Consider the following 7,857-nt stretch of genomic DNA (forward strand, 5'->3'; position numbering starts at 1 on the left):
CTCTACCCTGATTCTCCTGCCTGCCGCCCTGCTCTCTGCCCCGATCTCCTGCTTTGTGATCCGAGAAAAAACATGCTCTGGAGCAAAGTGGGATTGATCCCGGTACTGCCTGCCGCCCTGAATCTTTCCTGCCCTTCCCCACACTGAAAGCCTGTGGTTTTAACCCATGGGTTTAAAGCGGGTTAAAACAACAGGCTCGCTGGGCTAAAGTAAAGTAAAAGTAAAAAAAAAAAAAAAGTTGCGGCTCACGGCTAGACGCATGCGGAGACCATCTACAGATGGTCTGCACTTGCGTCAGGATCGCACACTAGCGATCAGTGCAGTCGGAGCGGGGGGGGGGGGGAAGCGTTCCTCCGATCGCCCTCATTTAAATGTTTCTGTTTTGGGAATTTGTTGGGCCTGCACAGATCGGCTACAGATTGTGAACGAAATGCAGGTTAATAATAATAATAATAACAGTTTATATACCGCAATACCGTTAAGTTCTATGCGGTTTACAGAAGATTAGTGGGGTACAAGTTGAGTTGACATACAAGTTGAGTTAACTTAAGGGATGTGGGAACAATGGGTTACTGAATCAAACCCAAAGTGCTTTGAAACACTTTTTTTTTTTTTTAACAAAGTATACCAACTCTTTCCATTTCAAAGGCTCTTTGTTACACAGATCTTGGTAAAAAGGACAAACTCAATCAGTGATGCCCCATCGCTTCATGCTTCTCAGCTGAGCCTTGCCATTGCATCAACTGGGAAGGATAAATACTCCAAGCTGAAATAAGAAATAGATTGTTAGGTCTCAAAAGTAGCCCGTGCAAAAGAGCCAAGTGTGCACTGCCTCTTTCATTTAATGAAGGCAAACTTTCTTGCTGTGGAGAAAACATCTATCAAACCACATAGTTTCACACACATTTTTGGTAGAAGCAGTAGTTGAAAACAAAGGCAGTCACTTTAAGTCTTAGGGCACTGAATTCTTGCAGCATTAGATCAATTGTGCCCTAGGTCGTCAAATCAGCGCACAGCAGGTCCAGTGTTACTGCTGCATCTGTAGAAATAATAAATAGGCCAGAGCAACACATACGGCTATGCACAATGCAGTATTTTTAACACATACCTTCCCCTTCCCTGTCATAAAAGAATTTTGATGCAGTTACACCCTTTTTTGTCTTTTCTCTGTCACTCATCATGATTGACATTGTAAAGAACATTAGAGGCCAGTACTATCAGATGGTCTGTTCTGAAGGAAGAGACTGACCCCTAGTGTTTCACCTCCAACACTGAAAAAATATTCACTGATTCTCCAGCCACATTAACTAGGGCAGGCCTCAACAAATTTTCTTTGAATCTTGGAGCCAGCCTCAGAGTTCTGTGACACAAGGTTTCCCCCGCCCCCCAAAAAGGTGTGCCTTCCAAACCTGTCCTGGGGACCCCACAGTCGGTCGGATATTCAGGATATCCACAATCAATTTGCATGAGATAAATTTATATATACTGAGCCTCCACTGCATGCAATTTATTTAATGCTTATTGATTGTGGATATTCTGAAAACCCTGATATAAAATATTTTCCATTCTGGAACCATGGCAGAAAGCTTGTGTTAGAGCGGGAGTTCTCATCTCACTCCTCAGGATGCACCCAGCCAATCAGGTTTTTAGGATATTCACAGTGAATACGCATGAGATAATTTTTCATGCACTACCTCCATTGTATGCAAACTTATCTCATGCCTATTCATTGTGACTATCCTGAAAACCTATGTTCAGAGGCCTGGGTTGAGAACCCCTGTGTTAGATCCCTATGCCTATGGGTGTAGTGGTTAGAGCTACATCCTCAGTGCCCTGAGATTGTGGGTTCAAACCCTGTGCTGTTCCCTGTGACCCTGGGCAAGTCACTGTCTTAATCCTCCACTGCAAAGAAAAATGGGGAGATCCAATGATCCACAGTGAAAACAATCCACCGATGAAAACAAAAAACTGCGGATACAGATGTTCTGGAGATAATTTTTTATACACTGACATATAAAAACGTGAAAATAAAATGATAAAAAAATCCAACCGGACCCACTGCCCCAGGTGCATTAGACAGATTGTGAGCCCACTGGGACAGATAGGGAAAATGCTTTAATCACCTGTATGCAAACCACAACAGTATATAAGTCCCAATACCTTTCTCAGTATGAGTATCTGCCATCTAGAGCAACGTTTCCCAAACTTTTTGCACTCGTGGTCCAGCACATTGGCTGAGAAACTCTGTGGACATGGAACCCCCACATCTGTTGTGCTTCACCTTCCTACTCAGCTTAAACCCCCCCCCCAAAAAAAAAAAAAAAAAAAAAACACCTAAACTGGCGGGGATCTCAATTGCCAGTACCAGTCCACAGAACTAGCTGATTTTAGTGATAGCTGGTGGGGGATCCCAAGCCCCGTTAGCTGAAGACCTCCCCTGATGGTGCTAAAAATGCTGTTCTCCACCTCAGCAGTCTGCAGCAGCTCCCTGAGCCGCTAACACCAGCACATGCATAGTTTTCATGCATGCACTGAAAACTTAGCATGCATAGGTGCCGGTGTTGGTGGCTCGGGGAGCTGCCACAGAATGCTGAGGTAGAGAGCAGTGGTTTCAGCACCTTCAGGGGAGGTCTTCAGCTAGCGGGGCTTGGGATCCCCACCAGCTATCACTAAAATCAGCTAGTTTTGTGGACTGGTACTAGCAGTTGGTAAATGTTGGTCTAGACATTTCCATATTCCAACTGTACGTGAAGCACACGACTCCACTGAGTCGTGCATTTTTTTAATGTCACCCCTCCCTTTGGAATTCACTTCCTTCCAGCTGCTATGCATCTGGAATCTTCCTACCCCAGATTTAGAGCCTCTTTGAAGACCTAATTATTCTTGTAAACCTATGATGTGCAGGCAGACAACTTGGCTGTCTCAAGACCAAACTGAAATTGAACCTCAATTTCTCTCTGAGTTTTCTCTCTGAAATGTGTGGCTTCTCTCAGCCATGTGTCTACCTATTAGACTAAATTTCTTTCTAGCTTCTGAATTTGTGCTACTTTTCACTTTCCTATATTTCCATCTCCTTATTATCGCCCTGCTGTTGTTTTAGGAAACCCAATAAACCATAAGCCATTCTGTCTACTCCAAAACCTTTTCTATCAAACCTCATTTACAAGAATATTATCTGAAATTCAGCCAGAACTGAAATATTCCACTGATGATCTGTTTTTCCTGGGAATGGAAGCCTTTTAGTACTATTCTTTGTTGATTATCTACTACCCTGGTGTGTGAAGCAGACTCTAAAGCTTTACTGAAAGCCAAGTATACCAAATCTAGAATCCATCTTCAATCCAATTCTGTAGCCATCTGAAAAAAAAATGCATGCAATTTATTTGGAAAGATCTTCCCTTAGTACAACCATTTCATCTTGATCCTGTAATTTACCAGAATCAAAATATTCCACTATCCCCTCCTTTACTAGTGACTCCACTAAGTTATCCTTTAAGTTTATTGAGATTAGACCAGTGTTTCCCGACCCTGTCCTGGAGGACCACCAGCCAGTCAGGTTTTTGGGATAACCCTAATGCAGTGGTTCCCAACCCTGTCCTGGAGGAACACCAGGCCAATTGGGTTTTCAGGCTAGCCCTAATGAATATGCATGAAGCAAATTTGCATGCCTATCACTTCCATCATATGCAAATCTCTCTCATGCATATTCATTAGGGCTAGCCTGAAAACCCGATTGGCCTGGTGTTCCTCCAGGACAGGGTTGGGAATCACTGCCCTAATGAATATGCATGAGAGAGATTTGTATATAATGGAGGTGACAGGCATGCAAATCTGCTCCATGCAGTCATTAGGGCTATCCTGAAAACCTGACTGGCTGGTGGTCCTCCAGGACAGGATTGGGAACCACTGGATTAGACTGACTGATTCATAGATACTAGTCTTCTCATTACTGTCACTTTAATCTAGATTAGGGGTGTCAAAGTCCCTCCTCGAGGGCCGCAATCCAGTTGGATTTTCAGGATTTCCCCAATGAATATGCATGAGATCTATTTGCATGCACTGCTTTCATTGTATGCTAATAGATCTCATGCTTATTCATTGGGGAAATCCTGAAAACCCGACTGGATTGCAGCCCTCAAGGAGGGACTTTGACACCCCTGAATTCTAGATGGACATCTGCTATATTCAGACTTCTGGAACCACTCTTGTTGTTAAACAATTGTTGAACAGGACTATCAGTACCTTTCTAAGGTTCTCTGTTATCTCAGGATTTATCCTATCTGATCCCATTACCTTGTTCACCTTCTTGACTTTGGTAGATACCTGTTCCCTACAGGTGAGCCTTTTCTAACTTCTTCTTCAGTGAATCACAAATACTAATATTTGTTCAATATTTCTTGTTTTCAATTGTTCTTGGCATGTTCCTCCTTTTCATTTCTCAATCTTAGTTACACATCTGCATTTACTGCTTTCACTACCACAACTAAAAAAATCTTCTTCCAGGCCACAAAATTTGGGTTTATCCAGATGTCGCAAAAACTACTCAAGAATAGAGAAAATTATTTCTATCTACGAGACAGAAGACCATTGATACAGGAGCCATTTTTCTGCTAGTATAATATGCGGGGTCCAAATATGTATTCTATTCTCACGAACAATTGTAGGACTTTCTTGAATTAAAACAAATAATATGAGAGCTATGATGAACTAAAAAAATAGTAGTATGTCTGGTTTCACATTAAGCTTTTCCTTTGTGAATATAAGTTATCTAGTCTCCTTACTTTCCTTTGACCCCCCCTCCCCCATTAGTGGTGGTCTAATGAAGGATTAATTAGATTTCCTTTGGGTGTAATCTACTCTTTTTCTTCATATTCTAGTGTTAAAGCCCATTACATTAACTGGTGCTAGAAAGCAGCCCCCTTTCCCTCTCCCCTTCCAGTTCCTCCGACTGTCTCTCTGTGGCCCCCTTCTGTCTCCCCTCCCCCAAACAAAGCTGTCTGCCTCCCAACACACTCCTCCCCCCAAAGCAGCCTCCTTTCCCTCTCCACCTCCAGTTCCTCCCTGACTGTGTCTCCGTGGCCCCCTTCTGTCTTCCCCCCAAGAAAAGCTGTCTGCCCCTCAGCACACCCCTCCCCCCAAAGGAACTCCCTTTCCCTCTCCCCCTCCAGTTCCTCCCTGGCTGTCTTTCCGTGGCCCTCCTTCTGTCTTCCCCCCCCAAGCAAAGCTGTCTGCCTCCCAGCACACCCCTCCCCCAATGCAGCCTCCTTTCCCTCTCCCCCTCCAATTCCTCCCTGTGTCTCCGTAGCCCCCTTCTGTCTTCCCCCCCAAGCAAAGCTGTCTGCCTCCCAGCACACCCCTCCCCCAAAGCAGCCCCCTTTCCCTCTCCCCCTCCAGTTTCTCCCTGACTCTCTCTCCGTGGCCCCCCTTCTGTCTTCCTGCCCCCCCCCAAGCAAAGCTGTCTGCCTCCCAGTACACCCCTCCCCCAAAGCAGCCCCCTTTCCCTCCCCGCGCCAGCTCCATTAGTCCCTTGCCGCCGCTCCTCTTCTCTTCCCGCAGTCCCGATAAAGGTCCTGACTCCAGCAGCGGCCGCAGCACTCTAAACACGCTGCTTCGTGGCCTTCTTCTGGCCTGATTTGCTCTTCCGTGTTGGGCAGAGCAAATCAGGGCAGTAGCAGGCCGCGAAGCAGCATGTTTAGAGTGCTGCGGCAGCTGCTGGGAGTCAGGATGTTTGTCGGGACCGCGGGAAGAGAAGAGGAGCAGCGGCAAGGGACTAAGGGAGCCGAAGGGAGGGTCAGATGGGAGGCTGAATGGGCGTTCGGGTGTGCCGGGCAGAGGGGCAAAGATGATGACGACGACCTTTACAATTGGGGCCTTGATTCCCTTAGTTCTGACCGAAGTTAGTTTTAAGTTCTAAGCCACGGCAACGGCTTCTCTCACGATCCCTGCCTGCGTCGGAAGCCTTCTCTGACGCAGGTGCGGCTCATGAGAGGAGCCGCCGCCGTGGCTTAGAAATTGGAACTATGAGAGGGATGATTAAATTTGGATTTGACACTAAACTGTTCAAAGTTGTTAAAACACATGCAGACTGTGAAAAACTGCAGGAAGACCTTAGGAAATTGAAAGACTGGGCATCCAAATGGCAGATGAAATTTAATGTGGAGAAATGCAAAGTGATGCACATTGGGAAGAATAATCCCAAATCACAGTTGCTAGGGTTCACCTTGGGGGTCAGCATTCAAGAAAAAGATCTGGGTGTTATCTTTATTTATTTAAAAATTTATAACCCGCGTATCCACCAATTCTATGCGGGTAACAATATTACATACATAATAAGGTAAAAACAAGAACATACAATCAAAAGCACAAAACAGATCACATACTCTCAAACATTTTTGAACATGTTGGCATCACTATTGTGTGAGTTAAGAGAGGCGTAAATATATGCTGTAACATGTCTCCTTATTTTCTTCGTGTTTGTTTTCAGAGTAAACTACTTAACGCATTTGGTGGGACACAAGTCATACTCGCAATATTGTGCCGATATGGCAAACTGTCTAAAAAATCAGTAACGTGTATCTCAGAAACCTGACATGCTAGCTGGATTTCAATTACAGATCTGAAATCAGCATCATGAAATTAACTAAGAATACTTCTTAAGTTCTCAGTAGCAAAGACAATTTTTTGTTGACCAGTGTAAGTGTGCAATAAAGAGCGTAACATCAACGGACAATTGTCCTGCAACAACCTGAAAATTATGCACAAGACCTTAAATTCAATATGGGCACTGATGGGTAACCAATGTAAATCCCGAAGGATTGGTGTGATGTGATTAATCCTTTGGACAATACGCTGAAACTTTCCTCTCAATGTGCGGCAGTGGCCAAGAAAGCAAACAAGATGCTAGGAATTATTAAAAAAGGGATGGTAATCAAGACTAAGAATGTTATAATGCCTCTGGACCGCTTAATAGTGCAACCTCACCTTGAGTATTGCATTCAGTTCTGGTTTCCTTATCTCAAAAAAGATATAATGGCACGAGAAAAGGTTCAAAGAGCAACCAAGATTATAAAGGGGATGGAACTCCTCTCCTATGAAGAAAGACTAAAGAGGTTAGGGCTCTTATTGGAAAAGAAACAGCTGAGGGGAGATATGATTGAAGTCTACAAAATCCTAAGTGGTGTAGAATGGGTACAAGTGGATCAATATTTTACTGCATTAAGATTTACAGACACTCGATGAAGTTATGGAGTAATACTTTTCAAAACAATAGGAAATATTTTTTTCACTCAGAGAATAGTTAAGCTCTGAAACGCATTGGCAGCTGTGTTAAGAGGGTTAATGTAGCTGGTTTTAAAAAAAGTTTGGACAAGTTCCTGGAGGAAAAGTCCATAAACTGCTGTTGAGAAAGGCATGGGGGAAACCACTGTTTGCCCTGGATCAGTGACATGGAAAGCTGCTACTATATGGGTTTTTGCCAGGTACTTGTGACTTGGATTGGTCTCCCTGAAGATGGGATACTGGCAGGGCAGGATTAATTCATCGAGGGCCCCTCGGCACACAAGTACACTGGGCCCCCCTGCCCCGCCCCACCTCACCATGCGCCCAGGCGGAAACAGGAAGCTACATCAGAGGGAAGCTTTGGGCAAGCAGCACCGCTTGCACAATTACAGTTCCTGTTGCCTTTCTTACCTGCGTTGCTTGCTTGTCTTACTTTCTGTCAATGGGGGGGGGGGCCGCGTTGCTGATCGGGGGGGGGAGGCGTGTTGCCGATTTGAGGGGGGGCACGTTGCTGATTGATGTTGGAGGGGCCCATCGCTATTTGGAAAAAACAATGTTGATGCTCTCCTTCATCGGGCC

The sequence above is a fragment of the Geotrypetes seraphini genome, chromosome 18, assembly GCF_902459505.1.
Source record: "Geotrypetes seraphini chromosome 18, aGeoSer1.1, whole genome shotgun sequence".
Taxonomy (NCBI): domain Eukaryota; kingdom Metazoa; phylum Chordata; class Amphibia; order Gymnophiona; family Dermophiidae; genus Geotrypetes; species Geotrypetes seraphini.